Source organism: Oxyura jamaicensis, chromosome 1 (assembly GCF_011077185.1).
Source record: "Oxyura jamaicensis isolate SHBP4307 breed ruddy duck chromosome 1, BPBGC_Ojam_1.0, whole genome shotgun sequence".
In the NCBI taxonomy this organism is placed as follows: domain Eukaryota; kingdom Metazoa; phylum Chordata; class Aves; order Anseriformes; family Anatidae; genus Oxyura; species Oxyura jamaicensis.
Window position 1 is genome coordinate 86,148,005 of NC_048893.1, and position 21,897 is coordinate 86,169,901.

A 21,897-nucleotide genomic window follows, 5' to 3' on the forward strand; every position below is an offset into this window, starting at 1 on the left:
TTGACCAACTCACAGTTCAGGAGGTCACGTATTTTTTTAGTTGTTTCCCCCACGTTACTGTAAGATCTGTTGCTTGATCCATACATGCTGCTGCCTCTTTATGCAGTGCATTATCCACTCCTCTGGCTGTTCCTTGTTGTACCATCTGATGCTAAAAGAGCCACCTTTTGCTCCTTACTGGTCTAATCCTTTCTTCTTGTGTGACTCCATCTAATTCACAGGGTTATCCACCAAACATAAGTTTAGTCTCCTTCTGGTTAATCATCATCCAACCTGCCAAAGTGTGTTTCATGGGTTTCCATGTTTTTTAAGGATGGTTTTTAGGCCAGAAAAACACAGTGTACCTTGGAGTCATCAAACTGGAAAAACAATCAGGACCTGCTCAGCCCATCTCGCCAGGGCCAATGAAGGATTGTGTGTGCATCACATGTCTACTGTTTTGTCTACGGCAGTCCTAAACACACAGTCAACCTTCAGCTCCTTCCCTAAGGAGACTGCTCTTCTACACTGTTTGCTCTCAGGAATTTCATCTTTATGTTACTGCTCTTGATTTTATCTGTACACCTTTTTGTTATTAGTTATTCTCTCTTCTTTCCTTTCCTTTTTTTTATTTCCTTTTCCTGGCATTTGCACCTTTCAATTATACGCAGCTTGTTTTCCTGCCTTTCCCTTCATCTGCTAGCCATTGGCATGTAACTGGGCTATGCAGATGTAGCTCTCCATTTCGTCTCCTAGTAGCTCAGTCTTTCCACCACCCTGGTGGTTTATGTGGCTCTTCTCTGAACTCTCTCCAATCACTCTGATGATGAGGTGCCCAGAAACAAATGTCACATTCCAGGTGATTTCACCTCCGAGCCCAGACAGAGAGACTGTTGCTGTATCTCGCTGTTATGTGATGTGATTACTTAGCTTTTAATGGTGCTGATTTGTCTTGACTTTTCTCTGTGTGTGTGTGTTAGGTCTAGACTGTGGCCATTGTCTGTGGCTCTTAAAAGAGACTTTTTAGCAGCCTCCAGGCTGCTTCCATTGATCTCAATTTATTAATTTTCCTTTCAGGCTCCTCCAGCCCCCTTGCTCCCCCTTTTTCCTAAAGTGTAAGAATATAAGCCTCTCACGTTACATGCACTTCAGTTATTGCAGTTAACAGCTACACCTGCTTTTGGAGCCAGTCCTGTGGGCTGGGACTTTGAGGCCACTTGCTCCAACGTGTAGCAAATACCAGCACTCACCTTTGGCTACCTAAGTCCATCCAAGGCAGGGAAGGACGCTTCTTCGGAGATGTTAAGGGAAAGAAATCACATTGACCTGTAATGAGCCTTTGTGAGACTAGGTTTTAAAGTAACGTGAGCCTGCAGCAAAATGCTTGATCTGGTCTCCAGGTGACTTGAACCACAGTGTTCACTTTCTGGTGTTTATATATATATATATATATATGTATGTATGTATGTATGTACATAAAGAACCAAGAAGAAACACCATATTGAGATAACCTGGAATTTTTGAAGGTGTTTGTATTCCAGCTGAAGTTTTGCTGTAGCACTTACTGTCAGCAGAATTGACGTCAGATTAAAGTAAATAAATAATCTGAGCAGCTTCTAAAAATGCATGAAATGTAAAAGGCAAGACTTCGTTTCTCTCCACAGTGCTCACCACCAGGTAAATCTATTTTGTCCATCTGGCAGTTAGGTATTTTGATCACTGTTGTGCTTACCAACATTGTTTTTCTCATTCTCATGTTTTCATGCTGTTTGTTACTTAAATATTTACTCCTGGCATGCATATATGCAGGCTTATAGAAGTTTATACCTTTCCATATGCCCGGAGTGGTTTGGGCTTGTGCTTAACTCTAATGTGGAAACCCCTGGGTAGCCGTGCTGCTGTGACCTTTGTGCTAACTGCAGTGTCACGACCTCCGTGCTAATTGCAGCTTGGTATTGAAAAGGCAGAATTTATGTCCTTGCTAGTGAAGCCTGGTCAGGATAAGATAAGGGAAAGATACATACCTCTCCACTGTCTGGTAACTTTGATAGTGCAAGATAGGAAAAATGTGCAGAGTACAGTGGAAGGCACCATACGCTGTAAACAAGTAGCTATAAATATAGTTGCGTTGAAGTGCATACTGAGATTTCTCCATGCTATAGGTGAACATGGTTGTGCTGGTCCTCTTGAATTGGAAACATATCACTGCTAGGATTTTTTGGTAGATTGTATTCCTGATCAGTAAACTAACCCAAGTATGGGCAGTTCTGCCTCTCAAGTCCTTTCTTGATAATTAACTCTTATTAGGGACCGGAGTTGTGACAATGATAAACCAAAACAACATTATTGGATGGATTTGGTACTGCAGGTCCATCTCATGGCTACCTGGTAGCTTTGTCATTTACATTTCAGTAAAATGGTTTGGAAAAGTTGCATCAACTCAGAATAATTTTGTTTTGTTCTTAGAACTCTCTTGATTTTAGTCTGCTTATTTCGTATCTCTCTTTCTTTCTAAACTAGTTTATGTATTTAATCTATCATTGGCAATCTATCATGTCTACTATTAAAATACCCCAAAGTCTTAGAAAGCCTATTTTAAACACAAGCAAAGCAGATAGTTGCCTAGAGTTGAGGAATGGTGGGACAAAAAGGCTGCATGTTTGGTCCCCAAAGTCTTAGAGCAACAGTTGTGGCTTCTTGCCTGAACTGCTGCCGGCAAGAGGCTGTGCAAGTAGCCAGCTGTTTAAGTAGTGAGGAGGGAATGGAAGATGTGGTGGGCCATAACTTCTCCTCATCGCTTTTCCCACCAGGCCAAGAGCACTGCATTAATTCACGGGGATGGGGCACATGCAGACAGTGCTGCAGGTTTGCCATCCAGGAGGAAGCGAGGCTGAGCAAGCACGCAGCAAAGCCAGGGCTCCCCGTTACCACTTAGTTGCTTATTCATCTATTTTGGAGGGGAGGCAATGTTGGGAAATGTACTGAGAACGTTGCCCAGTTGGCTAGGAAACTTTAAGCTTCCTTTGGAAATAAAATCCAGGCAGGAAGTACTTTGTTCTTTTCCTGTGATTTCCAGGAAGCAGTTGAGTTGTGGAATCTCTTTTTTAAGTGTTACCTGAATCCTCACATTCCTTCTTGTCTCTCCTTCCTTATAATAGTTTCTACATAAAGATCTCAAAGCATTTTCTCAACACTCATGAATTAAACTTTATAAGTCGCTTGTGAAGTTGATCTGTTATTAACTTGACTGGCCTTTCAGAGAAGCTGAAGCACAGAGCACTGAAATATCTTTCTCAAGGCGAGGCTTAGATTCCCCAGAAGAGGTGTAAGTAGGACCCAGATTTCCTGATTCATAGACCTGTTCTTTAAAATAAATAAAATTCCCTTTTGAATTCTTTGATGGTGGTGGCGGCAGCGTAGCAAGCCTTGTAAAACTTTTTATTCTCCTTTTTGATCTCCCATCCTTTAAGCCTTATTATTATTATTTTTATTGATGCCAGCTCTAATCTATTTCTATTTTTATGTTGGCAGCCCTGAGTTTTCCATCACATTGGTGGAACTGTCATTTCCTAAACTTCTTCATAGTATTAAAATTGATGAGATTGACTTGAAGCTGCTTTTACTTTTTTTTTTTTCTTTTTTTTTCTTGCTCTTTTAATAAAGGCAAATCAAACTGAGATGTTCCACATTTACACCTGTTCTTTCTTTCACTTGGTATATTCTGATTGATGGCTCTGTTTCTTACTACTCCTTTTCTATTATCATGCGTATCCATTTGTAGTAAAATACCCAGCTATCTTCACTGTTGTATTTTCATACTCCAGTCAAAAGGCTCACTGCCTCTCAGTAACCAATTGCAAACCCTTTTCTTTTCCATCCTTTTCAGGAGCTTTGTGTGGCAGCTCAGTCCTGCTGCAGACTAAAACCTTTGCCTCTTTTTTCCTTACTCATGCCATGAAGTCATATATGTCTGTGATATCACAGTGGGCTGCTATGGGAAATCTTGTGATATCTGAAGCAGAGGATTATAACTAGGTTAACAAAGCCGTGGCAGGACTGGAATGATAAAGGTGTTTATCATACCATAAAGCATCTTAGTAATTAGAAATTTAAGCACAGACGTTTCCTGTTTTTTTTTTTGAGGGAGAGCTGGAATTTTATCTGCTTTTCTCTCTTTTGCTTCATCAAGGAAGTTCACATTTATAAAGCAAGAAGAACTGAAGCTGCACTTTGTTTTTCACACAGTAAGAGGGAAGGGAAAAATGTGCAGGCAGGCTAGGTCTATAACATTGATTTGTAACCAGCAAAGGAAATGTCTACTTATGAGACACAAATCAATGTAACCAGACTGTGAAAGTGCAAACAGAGATGTGAGAAAATTATTTGATCGTTAGTCTTCCTTTGGAAAAGACAGAGGGACGGATTCTGCTCTCATTTACGAGGATGTAACTTCCATGAAAACTGGAAGAGACTCACCAGTATAATTATGAACAAAATTTCGTTCAGTGTCTCTCTTGATGGCTGGAGGTGTAAGGCATTAGTCAAGGAGGAGGGGGCTAGGTGGCAAAGGGAGGCAGAGGAAGGATGCTGTAGCAAAGAGGATACGAACCAGGTTCTGTTATTAATGAATTGTAGGTACAGAAAATATATTGATGTTCCTTCCCACACAGAGGTGGCCCACGTGAACTGTGCACCTGCTTAATTCAGCTGAAATGATAAAACAGGTTGCATTAACTTGAGACTTTCTTGCCACGGGCTGAGATATTTCCGTAGAAATGAACTGCTCTCCTGAGAATAATCCAGTCCTGCAGGTTCTAGCCTACAGGGTCTGTTATCTAGGAAAAACACATATTAACAACAAAAGCCACCGTATTTTGAAGATAATCGGAGAGTATGGTGTTCTTAGTCTGGTTGGCCTGATGGAACTAGTAGATGCTGATTTGGAAGCAAATCCCTTTATTCTGTACTAGGATAGTCTTCACAAGGACTGCCAGCTTCTCAGGTATGTGGGAGCTCCTCTCCCCTGGAGCTGTTTGCACCCCCAAATTTCCTGTAGATGGATGGAGTTAGTTGAGCCGATGTAAAATCCCTGGTATAAACAGTTCCTGAAGCTGTGGTTTGGTGGTACAGTGGATCCAGGTCATAATACCCGATCAAAAACTGTAGCCATATAACACGAAGTGTTGATCTAGGATAAATTCACATACCAGTTCAAATGTTTTCAGAACAAATGGATTAACTTCATATGGCAGGCTTTGTGCCAGATCAGATATCACCTGTCTGCGCCACTCTGACTTCAGGCTAGATTATATATCGTCTGTTCTCTCGCAGCAACATAAACTCTTGCTAATTTGATAGTAATGTGATCATGTGCCCATGCCCAGAGCGGGCCAGATCTATACTGTAGGGTGATCCAGTGTTAAGGGTTGTGAACTGATAGCCTGACTCTGTTCATTAGTGGGGAAACTCGTCTCAACTTCAGCACCAAAACCCCACCAAGGCAGAGGCAAACTCCCTTCCTTTAGTTAAGCACCTGGCTTCATTTTAGGTTTCAGTCACCCTTCCCCTTCAGCGGTTCCCTGTGCTTGCAGTGACAGTGGGCTTTCCCAAGACATCTCCATTTGGCTCCAACAGAGAAGCAAGCCAACTCATACATACCCAATTTAAAGGCCTGGAAACCCATTCGGAGTTAGATATTTTTATTTTGGTGAAACTATTCTAATTCCTGTGGATATTGTTTTATTTATGTCACAATATGAGATTAAATCAGGCCATGGCTTCCCAACAGACAAACAAAGTGAGTCTAAACAAATGATGTTTTTAAAAGCTTTCAGGATAGGAATAATTTTGAATCTAAAACACATTAAAGGGATATTAAATAACAACAAAAAGCTTACATTCATTACAAGTTAAACTCCCCTTTACAGAAGGAGATGCCACAAGTTCTGTCTAACTTTGTAAATGAAAAAAAAAAAAAAAAAAAAAAAGTACTCTTTTTAATTTTTTTCTAGTTTCGAACCTGTACTTGGGCTTTGAGATAGAGGCAAAATTCTCCATGTCACTTGCCCCCAACTCTCACATACAGTGAATATTTACCCTTGGGTGCTTTTTGTGTCGTGATATTTTAAAGTAAATGTCTTTCTGTCCGGGATTGCTCTTATATAATACATGTTGTCATCTGGAGTGAGGCACAGTTGTGCATATTTAGCTGGTTTGCTTTGTAATGCGTCATTACAAGTGACCGAAAACATGGTACAGGAAGTTGTTTGTGTGCTTTTTTTTCATTGCTTATGCAACTCCCAAGCAGAAAATGTTCTTGAGAGCAGATGGCACAGAGCAGTCAATTGCAGGCTCCATTTTCCAGATGCATAGATGTTTGGTGTCTTCTTGAAGCCAGTTAGGATGCCTTTATAAACTTGAGACCAAGTTTTGTTTAACCCTTTACTGTGTCAATGGTGAATGTTTTCAATGGGAGTTACAGTCCCATTGGTGTAGCAAGGTGTGTTGTGTTCCCAGATGCTTAGCTGGAATCTGGGACATAGCACTGTGATCAGCAATTAAAATATTAATCCTGTTTTTCTAGAAGGAGTGTTGCAAGTTCAGCAACTCATGCATGATCTGTGGTTTCTGTTCATTTCTCTCGTTCTTTCAACTTTCTAAATAGTACGCTGTAACACAGTGGCCAATATCTGAATTTCTTACTGCTTGACAAGGGGATTACTAGATAGGGAAGGCAAATTAATTTGACTTCCTGCAGAAAAGGTAAGAACTTCTTACCCTAGGGCAGTAACACAGTCAGCTCATCATGACTGCATGATACTGATAAACTACAGTTTACAACTCAGCAGGTTTCTTGTTTGATTTGTTTTTTTTTCACTTGCTTGGGTCTTTGGACTTTTCGCAGTAGGCTTGTGGCTGCTCAACCATTGGTTTTTATTTGATAACAAATAAAAGTACCAGTCTGTTTTTTTTCCCAGTTGTACTCACAAAAATCTGCCTGAGATCATATGAATATTACAGACTAGCTTACTCGGAGGACATCCATGAAAGCCAGTGTGCAGCCATTGACCAGTCCAATCAGTTAATGAGTTCAAAAACTAGCTTTATTTAAGTTCAGACTTTACTGTCCAGTGGTTGGTGGATCCAGGACTCTAATAAGACTCTTAACCCCACAATACCATTTTGTCAATGACTGTCCACAGATCCCAAAACAGACAAATAAATGATTCCTCCTAAGATATTTCCTGGTTGTATGGTATGTCTTGGTCAGAAGTAGACATAGGACCAGAGTCTGACATCTGATCCATTCAGCCTTCCTATTTTAAAATACTTCCAACAAACTTTCAAGAAAGATTTTATGAGCTGTAAAAGATAATAACCTTAGAAATTAAAGCTGAAGGAAAACATTTTTTCATTACGTCATCCATTAAGTTTTTAACTATTTATTATCAAATTCCCTGAATGTGAAGAGATGAACCTAAACTGAACTCCCAAAGCTGAAAAATCCAGAAGTCAAACTGGCTTTCCAAATCCCTGGCTCTGATCCATCTCTTAAAGCAAGAAAATGTGGGCGATTGGAATGGCTGAACTCTGACTCTTGTGTTGGTCATACCATATAATCCAAACTGAGGTGCCAAGATATGCTGGTTGATGGTAAGAGAGGTCAGAAGGAACAGGTTTCTTTGGAAAACCTTGTGAAGCAGTCTGGAACCATTCCATCTGCATTTTTCTCTTCCTTTTAAGAGTCTTAAGTTTGTTATTAACCATGATCAGGATACTACAATTGATGGGCCAGACAGCACATTTCTCTACCGCAAAATTTTGTCCCATTTGGCAAGAGGACAGACAGTCCAATGTCTCACAGAACAGCAGCAATATTACCAGGGAGAATTTCTTCTTTGACCTCCTACTGAAAAGTTCGGATTTTTTGTAAGGCCAGTATAATCTTTAGAAACTTCTCCTTTTTGTTTACTACTTGTGGGTTACAGTACAAATAAAAAGTTTCATTGGAAGACCTCGATGATGATTTGCAACATTATCTATTAGCCTTACATTAATGAGGAAGTTGCATATTTTCCTTTACTATATCAAGGGGAGAACTGAGGGAATTAAAACATAAAGGTTTGTCAGAACAAGGGAAAGTAACAGTTTTATCAAAATGTAAGCCTCCTCTAAGAGACAGATGGAGAGTTCACATCTAGCAAGAGTTAACCTTTCAGGTCAAGATCCAGCTATGGTCTTTGCCATTTAATGCTCTCTCAAAACCAAACACTGCTGTTGCATTTTCTTTTCCCTACCCCTCGCTGCTTGGGCTGCGAAGCAAATTGCTTGTAGTGGACAGGCTTCTCAAGGCAATAAGTGAAAAAATGGCATTTTAAAATAATAGTTGCCAGGTTCTACAGCTTAAAACTGTCATACTGCATGTTAAAAGCTCTCTCCTTCCCAGAAGTGAGGTGTAAAAAGTAATATGAATATGTGTGTGTGTGCGCGCGCATGTGTCTGGGTCTGGGACACAGACAGATTCCCTACCTGGAAATGGCTTGCTATTATTAGACATTCAGTTACCAGGGGTTATGTAAGACAATTGAAGCTCTGTTTTTTAACAGAGACATGATTCATGCTACTTGTAGTAACAGTAACCACCTCCAAATGAGACAGAAAGCAGACACAGACAAAAGGCTGAAGAAATCAATGCTGGCTGAATACAGCCATTCTCCTGATACCTTCTCCCTCTCCATCAGCCGTGGGGTTATCAGCAGCGGAGGTTAATGGTAATTCTGAAGTATTCTGGAGTTACCAAGCTGATGCACCCATATCCATGGCCTTTGCAGGAAGCAGCCGAGGCTGTAGGAGCTGGGACAGGGGACAGCACTGGGCACGCTTTGCCGTGTTCCCGGCGGCGTCTCTGGTGTTCTGCACGAGGCTGAGGGAGCTGTGAGCAGAACTAACACTCCTACTCTATTTTCTCAGTTACTCCTGCTGGGGAAGGCTGGAACCAAAACAACTTTTGGCTCCTCTGCAGTTAACACTTCTACAGTCATTTTTATAGTAATGTGGAGGGAGAGTCGAGACCTGGAGTAGCTTTGAACTTCTGCCAGCGCTCTTCATTAGAGCAAATTGTGAAATCTGATTGAACTAGAATAGCTCTGAGCTCCCCTACAGCTAAGATTCCTGCTCCATCTCCTATGGTACTTCTTGCTGGTTGTGGCAGAGATCAAAATATCTGCAAGCTCCTTCATGATTTTGTTCATATGAGCCATTTTTGTATGACAATTTCTGTTAGGAGATAGCAGGAGTAAGGTAGCTGTCAGATTGCCTATAGTTAAAGATCCCATCTCTTGTTTATAGAACTTCTTTCCTTATGGGGAAAAAATAGGGTTACGTTCAGAACACCAAAGCAAACACCAGAGAGTTGCTTGTCTATGGTGTGTGACCTTCCAGGAATAAAAGGTGGGGAAGTTGTTATTAGGTCCCCACAAGTCACTGCCATCCCTTAGCACGTCTCCCCTTGAAGACTGGATCTCCTGCAAAATTTCATTTCAGCAACATCTAAACCATTCTGTATAGTAACTTCTGCTGTCAAGGAAGAAGATGCTGAAGATTTGGAAATGGTCTTTTTAGCACTCAGGAGACAGCCCTCCTACGTTAGCAGAACTTATCCAGCAACAGAGCCAACTGCCTTCAGTTTCATTCAAGGAAGTTTTGAAATGACCAGAGAAATAGCCTCAGAGAGGCTCAGAGGAGAGCTGAATTTTAATAAATCCCAAGAGTTTATAATTTGTTAATACTGGAATAAGAATAACAATAATTATAGCTGTTATTTTCCTTACTGCATGATGCTGTATATACTGTACAGAGTAGAAATCACTTCAGCTACTATTAATGTTAGTAATCATTCTCCATCAGCCACACTGCATGAAGTTTAAGGAGAAAAGTGAAAAATAACTCAGAGTGCTTTAGAAATGGTATTTAGTCATATCCTGACTCTGACCTTTTCTAGCACAGGGTATTTAAAACCCAGACCTGAATAACACAGTTGTCACTGACATCTTTACATTTCAGATATACTTAAGAAAAATCCTGTTTTGATGCAGATGATACATAACTTTAAAAATAATAATAATTCTTCTTCTTATTATTATCACAAATATACCTCACACCTCAGGACACACTGCTGTCAGTGACTTGACATTTCAAATGACGAGCTTCACAAATGTGCATAACCATCAGATTTGACTGAACAATGTTTTAGAATAATTCACGTGTTCATCTAGAACTTTTTTTTCATTGTGTTTTGGCATTGAAGCATGAAACAGGAAATCTACAGTGGGTTTCTCTTTGCTTGTGAGGAAGCAAACGCTTTGATCAGTTCTACATACTCCAAGGCTGCAGTCAGTTATTCCTCAATGGATAATGAAACCAAAGCCCAGAGTGACTCTGTTTCTCTGTGGATCCTGTGTGATATTTTATATATAGTTTTTGACATAAATCAAACAAGCTTTCATTTGTACAGTTTGAGGCCAGAGGCAGCAAGCACACGGGAAGAACGGTATGCATATTTGGGAAAACACGTTCGTGGTTCTTTTTACGTAGTCTTTTCATTGTATTGGTTACTGACTCTTTAATGATTGACTTGCAAGGGAAATCTTCAGAGACAGGAGACAGTCATCCAAAACAACAACAATGAAATTCTAAATCATTTGAGTATTTTTCCTGACTGTCAGTAACACCGTTGTTTAGCTCAGCATTTGGGCAGTGGTGCTATGAATCTTAAAACCTAACGAAAAACCTCCTTGTCTCAGACCTTGCCCCTCAGAATGTACGCAGACTTGATCTTTCATATAAATCTTCCTCTAGTAGAGGCATCAGTGGATTAGGTAGCAAGTTTCTTCTGCTCCTTCCAAAACAAGTCTCATAATAAAAGTGAGAGATGTTTTTGTGTTTGTTTTTTTTTTTTCTTGTGGGGTGGAGGAAGCAGGGAGGGATATTTGATTTTTCTGTTTATCAGTCTGATAACTTGGCTCTTGGTGCTTGAGAAAACCAGGTGTATGAGTAAAAGTTTAATTTACTAGTCTATCTTAGTTCTGTTTTTGTGTGTGTGTTTTGTGTTTGTGTGTTTTTGTTTGTTTGTTTTTCCGTGACAAATGGATCAAATCCATCAAAATTTATATCTGGTGGTGTCCCTTTGGCTTATGTGGAATTATACCATAAAGGAAGGTAAATAGTATCTCATAGTGTCTTCTAAATAACAAACCTTGAAGAAGCGGATTCTGATTTCTAAGATTTTTATCAGTTACCATTTTGTATCACCTACCATAACTATGTCAATGCAGTTCAGATTTGTGATCGATGAGAAGTACAAATGTGATGGGCAGACATTGGATACATCCAAAGCTGTAGCACTGCGACCACGGGGAAGGGGGATTGTGGTAGGACCGGTGCCAGTAGTATGAATAGTGTAACTCAACTGCGATATGTGTTGTGATGATACAGTCCCTGAAACTTGGTAAAAGTACATTATCAATTTGCAATCCTGGTTGCTGAAACACAGATGTGTATTTTTTGCAGACATTCAGTTCACCAACATCTACTGGAGTAAGGGTTTCAGGGTTTATGCTAAAGTATTTGCAAGGACAGCAGTCAATCAAACCACAGCAATGTGTAATGGAGGAGGAAAAAACTCAGCTCATTCTCTTCATATGCTTTCATTGTTTTTGTTCTTCCTGAAAAATAATGTCCTTTCAGATTTCGTTTGACATCTCCATGATGTTGAACAGATTCGGAGAAATCACCAATATTTTGACAGGGTTCCTTGGCAATGAAATGTTCATGAAGCTCATCTGTCATGAGCTAATCTGGCTCATCTAGCCAAAGCAGTAGCTTAGGCAGATATATTGCTGTAACAATTTAATTTCTACACATTTTCTTCATCTCTGGTGATTGCAGTGATGGCAACTCATATTTCAGTGGCAGAAACATTGGTGATAACTGCAGCACAACTACACCTTTGTTTTTTTGTGAGAACTTTGCTTAGGAGAGCAAAGAAGGGTCATGTTGTCCAAGTGCCTTTTTCTTGGTAACGAGTCAGTATAATGATTGTGCTGGCCCTCTCCAGTGTTCATGGCTTCAAAACCTCTTACCTTGTTCCCCTCCCATCAACCTTTTGAGTTTCACACTATAGTCCTGATGCATTGTATCTTACTGCATCAGCACATGAATGCATGGGGCTTCTTACATCCTCAAACTGCTTCTATTAATAGTAGGTAACTGTAGAAAATAAGCATTTAAAACTCAACAGCACCAGCAGCGTACAAGCATGACCCAGAAATGAGTCTGTTCCCTGGAAGGTTCATGTAGGTGCAGTTCCACTGAGCGTGGATTTGCCCCGTATTTGAAAACAGCACCAATAAATTCATGACCTTATGTATTTCCCTCAGTCATGCCTTACTTTAGAGCATTGCTTTGAAACGCACATGGTTTCATTGAGAAACAATTGTGATGGCTCCATTGTAGGAATGTAGAGAAGTCTGTGTTATTATACACAACATTTTTTTGCCAGGATAATTTAAAAATAGTAATTGTGTATATAATTGTACAGAAATGTATCGTTGCTATGTAAGTATATATCTGTCTATATGTACAATACCGTTTCTTTTCTCTACCATTTGTGAAAGACAGCTCATAGTCTGACACACTGTCATGGTTCAGGCTGGCACTGTAGATTTTTGTGTTCATTTGAATGTCTGGCTGAATGTTACATCAGGCCTTTCAATGATCTGCTTCTGCTCTTATTAAGCTTACCATCTACTGACATTTAGTCGCCTCTTTCAGGTACCAGTTATCTTCACCATTTCAAATCAGGAGTGCAAACTCCCAACAGATGTCTAACATCGTTTTACCAAGTATCACCTCACGGCTTTCTTAAGTCTATTTTTTTTTCCTTTCAGAGCCATGGGATTTTTGGCTATGGGGGCGAAGGGGCCTCTCCATAAATACCTAAGCAGAAATGCAGTTTAAATTTGCCTGCTCTAAGCTTGAATTTCCAACATCTCTGTATCTCCAGCTTCCTCGCTTGCCTCCCAGAGCAATGCCCTCTCCCCGATCTTTCTCAGGACCAAACCCAAGGAGTAGTTGGGCTTCCTCTGCTCTTGGTCCTTTATGATGAGGGGGAAGGTGCACCCCTTGACGTTACTGTCTGCCCAAAGCAAGGTTTAGCCAGGAGACTGACCTACACTCTGCTTAGGTGCTTTCTAAACTACTCTGCAAAAGCTGGACTTATGCACCCAACATACCAAGCGTTATGAGATCTTCATTAGTGGAAAATAAGCAGCAACTCAATATATATGTTAAATGAGAGAGAACATTTCCAAAAGTTCATGGTCAAGGCCTTGTACCACTGCCTAGGGCAGGAGGGGATGTTCAGCACGGGGAGCAGAGGGGAAGGTTGGTAGAAGAGTTGTCCTTTTGGACCTTAAGTGTAGTTAGCTGCTGCATTAAGAATACCACCTGCAAAATAGAAATAAATATCAGAAGAATCATCAGGTGAAAGTGATCCCTAGGAAATGCCCATTCCAAGTGCCAAATTCAAAGTGAAGAAAAGAACTGCCTGTTAAGAGAAGTGAAATTTTATACTCTCAGATAAAAGGGAGTGAGAGACACAAAAAAGAAGCAGATACAGACAAGTCATAGAGGGTGTGTGAGACAAACACTGGGAACGTGACATTACTACAAACTGCATTGCTATTCCAGATTTCAGTAAGAACCCCTGGGACTTCAGGGAGAGGTTTTTTTCTCTAGTACTTTTGCAAAGATGTCCTTATGGGAAATTGGCCTTTACTAGGCTAGAGCAGTCCAGCCTCTTTAAACAGGCTTTCTGCAAACGTCTAATCCATTAACAAATTAATTTCTGAATTTCAGGCCCACTTACAGATAGTGGACATACGGTTTTCCCAGTAGAGTACAGAAATGAGCAGTTTCTTCTCACAGATGAAGGCCTGACTGTTAAGAAAGATTCGTGCATGGCCTTCTGATAGTGTGCCCCGTGCTGGTAAATTTTTCTGTTTTCTACAGCACGAGTTCTGGTCTCTGTTGGAAAGGTGTCGTGTATATAATAGTGCATCTTGATCTCTGCTTAAGACATTGCGGTCAGATACCTACCTCTGCAGGTAGCCGACATCCTAACCTTGTTCACTTAACATAAATACCACAGCCTGCCCTAGTCAGAGGATGTGCTTTCTTTTGGAAAGGAAACAGTAAAGTGCATCTGGAATCACCCACTTCATGCAAGAAGCTGGCTCCCGAGTCATGATTGTTGATGGCTAACACCGCTGCTCTCATCTTTCCCTTCTCATTGCTGCTTTAATTTCACCCAAAATGCTACTCCTGCAGAGAAAAAGTGAGCAAAAAAGAATTGCATTTAACCTAGACAGCTCAGTCTGAAAATATATCCATGATTGTGAAAGCGTCATTTAAAAGTGACCCCACCTTACTCAAGAGACCTGTACAATATGTGGATTAAGATCAGACGTGCTTACTTCGGTGGCACTAGCGAGTTTTTATTTTCCATTGCCTCATGATAGACTGTGCTGTGCCAGTGCAGCAAATAATAATCAGAAAAAAGCTCACAAGAAGCTCATCTTTTAATTTTTTCATTACTAGGGATCATACAGAAGGCAGAAAGGAGCAGACTTCTGAAGATATGAGGGGAAAAAAAGTATTGCAGGGATAAAATAAATAGCAATTAACTAAAAAAAAATTGAGCCCCCTTGATCAGAAGTCACTAAGAGAAAGTAACAGAAAATTGTGGTACCAGGTCTCAAGCTCATGCACAAAGAGAAAGAGCTACTCTGCTGCTTGTGTCTTGCAGGTCGAATGTGTGGGTGCCCCTAACAAAGAGAGAATACTGAAAGGGTCCAGTGATGTCTCTGAGCACAAAGAAGTGGAGTTAGGGGCAGAGACAGAAATGTCCCACAGGGAACAAACTTAGAAAAAGCAAATTTCAGGACTGAGCACCAACAGGAAATTGATGTTTATAGTATTTAAGCCCTCTATAAAGGAAATATTGTGGCGGTGTGTTGCGTAAAGATCAGAGTCAGGCCAATGCTTGCTTATGTGTGTTTTAAGTAATAGGATATGACAGACCACATCAGATCAATGGTGCTGATTAATGAACGGCTCCGGAAAGGTGGCAAACGAGATGAAAGGGTCAAGACACAGATTTCAGGATGGAGGAGGAGGAGGGCCAGTGCATCAGAATATGGAGTTATGGTTTGGGAGCCAATTAATCATCAGCATTATTATGTAAAGTACCACATTTTCTGCTGACTTTATGCCCACTGTGTCTCCACTGAAGCCGCTATAGAAATTGACCTGAAGTGTACATCCTAAATCAAAATCTGTAGTACATCACTGCTATCATAAAACGGACCTTCCTTAATAAAAGCAGCAATACAATTAATGTTTCTTACACCCTCTAAATTACCAGATAAAGCTTGAGAAGAGCAAGGTGGAATAAATGTGAGGTTATATAAAATGCCTGAGTTAGTATCGTTAGTGGAAATATTTAAGTAATAGCAGTCTGCATTTCTGGAATGCATTCATCCAGAAAGCTTATCCTCCAAGATCTTAATTAAGAACACAGTACCTCATGGAGCAGGGATGTTAATGTTTTCCTTTTCTGAATAGAAGAGCCCAGGTAGATAGGGGAAAAGTGACTTAACCCAGTGCCACACATCGAATTCGCCTGCTATCCTGCATGTCTCTCCTTTTGCCCAATCTTCTCGTGGTCAAAAATCATTTTCCTCTATTTTTTCTCTAGCTAAAAACTTTTAGGAATTTTTGGGGTTTTTCCTCCTCTGTGGTGCTCCGCATGTCATCTGAAGCACCATCGTCTTTGTTGATGTTTTGTACTTAAAACGTACCTGCCAACTCTTGATGATCTCAGTGCTTTATGTACATCACACTGGAGGAAAAGAGATGTATCTTCCAAAGCCCTAGCAAAAAAAAGATGGAGAAAAATGGAGATATTCTAAGCGCAGATTTCCACGGGGGTTTTAGTGCACAGATTTTGTAGAAGACTTCGAACAGCCCATCCCTAACAACTTGTTTCCCTGACCTTTGATGTGAAGCCAGATTGAGTGCTAGGCAGCGCTATGACAGAGAGCCACTTGGATTGGAATCCCAGAGATTGGAAGAGCAATAAATGACACACACAAAGAGAGAGGTGACAAAATATGCAGGATTAGTACATTCAGTTCTTAGACTTCTCTTGTGTGAAATTAGGAGTGAAGTGAGCAGGAGTTTTGCCGAAGTAAAGACTAAAGACCCGATCCTGTGATTTTCTGCTTCTGGTACAAGTTAAAAATGCATGTCGACTGAAGTACTGGGCACTCTTCAAGGCATGCAGGATGTATGCCTGAAAAAGATGAGGAACAGCCAGACAAAAGGCAAATGTGTTCAAAGTGGATACAAGAAGGGAGGTCAGCATTAACAGAATAGGTGGGGCGCGCGCAGAAGTGGAAAGGAGAGTTTGAAGGTAAGCCATACTGAGTGTTAGCAAGGACTTCAATCTGCAGAATCGCTGGCCATTATTGCACTTCTGAAATTCAACCCTTAGTACTGGTCAAAGGTGTCACTGTTCTGTGCAGTTCTTTTGAGCTAACCTGATGCTGGCATATGGTTCCACTCCAAACTCCGGTGAAAGTCAGAGGTTCAGGCTGAGTTGAGTATTTTTTTTTCCTGTTTAAATTTTCGCAATCTGCAATTCAAAGCAGACCTCAAGAAGGGAGAGCCCACAAAAACTGGAATCAAAGAAGATGGTTTTTGAGCCCCTGTGAAGTGTAGTTGATGGGTTTTGCGTAGCCTGTTGAAATGAGTATGTAGCATATACCCCAGTCTCTGGTAAGCGTCATCATTACAAAATGTGTAAATTGAACATAAAACTGAATGTATATTTTGTGAAGCACATTATTCCAATGTCATCTAAAATCCTTCATTGTGTCTGCTGGCACTCATTCCAGTGTTCCTGCTGCACTAACAGTGGGGTTTTCTTTATTGTGTTGCATTTACAGACATAAATTCCAACTTGCACAGTGACATTAACTACCTGTGAAATAACAATTACATCTCTTATCATTTTTTGTTCACCTCCTTGATTTCTTTGATAAAGAAAATATTTGCTTTTCTTGTCTGATCAGAGCAGGCAAAATTATTTATTCATGGAAACAGCACCATTGGCTTCACTGTGGGTAGGACTGAATATGCTGATGTCCCAGGAGTTCTTTGCATAAGTGAAGTAAGCAGGATTTAATTCTGTCTCTGGATGTTAACTTCAGACACATTTCCAACATCCACAACGAGCCACCCAAAGATCATAAGAAGTTAGCAAAGGAGGAGTTCTGTTAGTCTAGCGAAGGATTCGAGTCCCCCCAAAATGTAAATACTCCCAAAAACTTAGGTCTGGGTGGTGAAATCACCCTCTAATAAATACTGGAGCTGAGCTTTCTCTTTGGATCCATTTCTGTGTTAGTCCATTGAGTCCAACTCCCTCTTGAGCTCGGGACGTTTCAGACATAAAGCTGCTGCTGAGCTGACTTTTTCCTGAAGGGCTGACAATAAGCTGTTTCACTGGCCTCGCTGCAGTCGACCTGGTGGCCAATGGGAGATAAGTGGGGTTTCTGCTTTGATGTGAGCCGTCATTTTTTGTGATGCAAAGACAGCAAAAGAAGCTAAGGAGGGTTTTTTGTTGTTGTTGTTGTTGTTTTTTCCCTTCCTTTTCCTGCCTTTTAGTTCTAAGGAAGTGTTTGTTGCTGCTCTGAACAGGACTAGCCTTGTTGTTCTGATGAGATGCATTTTGGTGCCAAGTTTGTGCTAGCTCTCCATCACTTCTCCGTGCTCATGCCGTCAGAGTGAGCAACTTCTCAGAATGAATCCTACTGATAGCCTTTTGCTGGCTCATCCTCTCTGTCCCAACCTCACCAGAATAGGTTGCATGGGTAGCCTGTGGTACCGGGGACCGATTCTGTTGTCATTTACAGATGGGGCTGGAGAGATTGAACCAGGCTCCAGCCAGCTGTACTGACAGTGGAGAATGCCAGTTAGCATTGCAGAAAAGTTTTCTTGCTCTTGGTAAATAATTATTATTTCCCCCCTGACCTTTCCTTTTGGTTCTTTCTGGTACAGACACAGCCTCTCTCTGTTCCCTGCCCCAATGAACGTCTGCACTAGGTCCAAGGCTTGGAGTAATTTACCTGAAGAGTGATACCATTTGGAAACCACTGTAAGTATATTTTATCTCTTATAAAAGACCGCTTGTTTCAGCAAAAAAAAAAAAAAAAGAAAAAAAAAGAAAAAAAAAGGACATATTTAAAAAACAAAAACAAACTGCAGCACCTGTGAGCATTACTGATGAGTGTAAGCTAAGTTTTGCTTTTGAAATTTACAAGGAAATATGTGGGCAAAAAAATATGTCAATAAAAAGCTGTTAAATATTTAAGTCGTAGCCTCACAGCATAGTTCAGCAATGGCTGGTTTGATGTGCTTGTGTCTTTTCGTTTGGCAGGTTCTCCCTGCTCCCTGCTCTAGTTCGTGCTGTTGTAGTCGATTCATCCATGTTTGTCTTCAGAGTGTTTATCTTCTTCTTTATTCTTATTACTTTTTAATGAGACACCTTTCCTCTCGCTGGTGTTTCATGCAATGCATATTGAATTTACTGCAAGTCCTTAAAGGTTTAATCTGTTCTTTCCAGGCCTCGAGTCATCTTTAATTTGGACAGAAGTTACTTTAGGCCATTACAATTTGGTAAATTTGGCTGGATTACATAGGTAAAGTTGCCTGAGATTCAAAGACAATTTTGACTTTGCATCGTGGTTTTATTATGCTCTGAAACGATCAATTGTGTGTTATTTGCACCGTTTTTTTTTTCCCTGTAGATCTCATAGTTTTGATTTGTTATGATCAATTCTCAGCGCTTGCCAGTATTGTGGCAGTGTTTTTGTAGCCAAGATGCTCTGAGGTTGTAACTGAGGCAAGTTTTGTAGGCAGGGAGTAACTTTTATGAGGTTTGTAGTTTAGATGGAAAAAATGGACAAATTTGGGGGCATATCAGCCCACTTCAGGTCTGAAATAGACCCAGCAAATTTCAATCTAAGTTGAACTTAATCTCTGAGTTTAACTTGATTATGTTAATCAGTCTCCTGTAAGGGATTTTGGAGTTTATTTTACTTTTCTGCGTTGATTAAATTTTCCAGGCTTTTATTGCACAAGAACATTGGGCCTCTCTTGTCAGCTCTCCATGCCTCCCATTCTTGTTCTGCAGTATTCTTCTGGGATTTTTCTTTCATATTACATTTTATGGCGATGTTTTCAGGAGTTTGTGTTTTCTATTGTATGATACAAACTTGCAATCAGAGATTCTAAACAAACTGCCACTCATGTAGCTGTAACAGCATGAAGATCAATGTGGCTGCAAAATCATCAGAGAAGCTGTGTGAATATTCAGGCAGTCAGCCTGTGCAGGACTTCTTACTACTGAACCAACACTTCTGGCAGGAAAACTGGAATGGCTTTGTTTTTTTTTTCTAAAGCGAGCTTGTCTCAGGAAGCTTCACCTGTGGCTGCAGTGTTCAGTGTGCCCTGAATTTTGAGGTGAGGGCTTTGGGCAGATTTAAGTGCTTTTTGCTCTTGTGTTTTGTTTGGTTTTATTGTTGTTGTTGTTTGTTTTGTGTGATTTTTTTTTTATTCAGTGATTATACTCATCTCTCTCTTTCACTTTGTCAGTTTCTATATATGTATTGTCAATGTCACGTCTGGAAGAGACACAACACTGGCAGTGATAAGCTCTGATATCAGGAGCTGTGTTAGTCGCATGCAGGCAGAGGAAGAATGTGCAGCACAGCACTGAAAAAAAATACGGCTTAAAACCAGACGTGAATTGTTTTCACACCCTTATATTTTTAGGGTCCAGAGAGCCTTTTTTTTTAATGATATACAGTCTGTGTAAATTACTAAGGCTACAGACAAACTGTACACCAGTGAGTTAAGTACAGTGCTTGGGCACTACAGACAACCAGAGGGCAGTTACTAGAAGGTGATGCAGTATCTGCTAGGAAGAGAAATAATACCTGGAACATGGATGGGCAAACTCAACAAGCATCAGCATTCCTAATATCAGCAACCCTGTGACATGTTCCCTCCATGCTGCTTAGTATGCGATGAACAAAGGTCTGGTTGGTGACCCAGCCCTCCTTGCATTCAGAGGTTGAAAACTGCCTCATTATTGTTCATTATGTAGTATTATTCTTGTACAGTCACAGTATCATAGCTTCCCCTGAGAGCCAGGGCACTACTGTGGGTTCTGTGCAGCTACACAGGATCCAAGACCTGAGCTAATTTGCTCGTTTCTAACCTGGTCTCCCCACAGGACAAAGAGCTGCTCCTTCCCTAAAGGTGGGTTGAAGCATTAGTGGTAGCTGCTGCCCTATGAAAAGTACTTGAAGCTCACCAACATATATTAACTGTTTTTGGCAGAGACCTGATTTGGGGGGGGGGGGGGGGGGGTGGTGTTCAGCTGTAAGAACTTGCTAACCCATCAAGGGGAAATTCATTCCAAACTCAAGCATTGGCTGCAGGGGAGATGTATGCAAAAAACCATGTGTGGGGAGCAAGTGGAGGACTGGGGACAAGAAGCCTGAATGCATTAATGGCAGCAAGAAGGGGTAAGGGTAGCAGGAGTTTGAAAGGCTCAATGGTAGTAATTAGTTTCTAGATAGCTCTGAGCTTAGGACATCTAAAAGATTGTCTGTTCTGCCGTACAGTTAAATAGAAAGGGGACTATCCTACTTTGTATCCAGTGCAATCAATGCAGTAGCAGCAATATTGTGAGTTGTCCACCATCTGAGACCTTAGTGTGTGATACTGTAGCGTTGAGGTAGATGGAAAGGAGGGAGTGCCTCACGGCAATGAAGATAGTTGCAGAGGAGTTTCAGGAAACAGAAAGAAAAAGCTGGTAGGGATTGTAGGTCCTGTTTTACACAAGAGCTGAAAAGCACTAATACACACAGTTCTGTTCAGGGATGACAATGGATGTAGTTAGGCTGATACTAGGTATCGGAGAGTGTGCAGTCAAGAAGGAGAACGTATTTTAAGTGGTGTAAATGAACATAATGAGAAGTAACACAATAAACACAAAGGAACGCTGAAAATGAATACCAACAAATAAACATATCTTGACATAGGACACATCATTTAAAAAGATGAGTAAGTGGGATGTTTAGAACTCAACTGGATAAATTTATTTTAAATCCATAGTAAATATGAATTCTGTAGTGGTCCTCAGGACGCAGATTAGATTGGAAAAGCCAGTGTCTTTCCTGTTCCCAACTTCTGTGAGTCTGTCCATCAGGTTCATACAAAGAAATACTTGCTCTTTGCTATATTGGCCTTCTGCTGACCTTCACAAGAAGCAAAGATGATGAGGATAACCCTCTGATAGTTTTAAGAGTGAGTGCAGTATTTGAAAGGGCTTGTGCAGGTGAGTGTGGAGAAGGAGTTCAGAGAGATAACTGGGGATCAGACTGGACCCACCTGCTCTAAGGGCCAATTCCCAAGTCCTTTGCAAATATCTTGCAACTTTAATTGACTGTAGCAACAATAGCAAACTTCTTGTTTCCAGGATTAGTCTGTAGAGGAGAATGTACTCACATGAACTAAAGTAACAAGGTAGACTGACTTCCACAATTGAAATAATCAGACCAGGTCTGCAATCAATGAAGTCCAGGGACTGTACATAAGTAGCTATACTTTGGGAAGGCTCCACAATCAATATTTATTACTTGCTTCATTTTCACTTTCACCCCTGTGCTTTTTCTTTTCTCTCTCCTCTCCTCTCCTCTCCTCTCCTCTCCTCTCCTCTCCTCTCCT

At 40.7% G+C, this 21,897-nt stretch overlaps 1 protein-coding gene across 25 annotated transcripts in view; it reads left to right on the forward strand.

The window, feature by feature from the left end:
* Positions 1-21,897, forward strand: part of ZBTB20 (zinc finger and BTB domain containing 20) — a 458,760-nt gene that overhangs the window by 401,568 nt on the left and 35,295 nt on the right. For all 25 annotated transcript variants that reach the window (XM_035314837.1, XM_035314836.1, XM_035314845.1 and 22 more), the window contains one exon: positions 18,160-18,256. The gene's annotated coding sequence lies outside the window, so the exon portion shown is untranslated. The remainder of the gene's footprint in view (positions 1-18,159; positions 18,257-21,897) is intronic.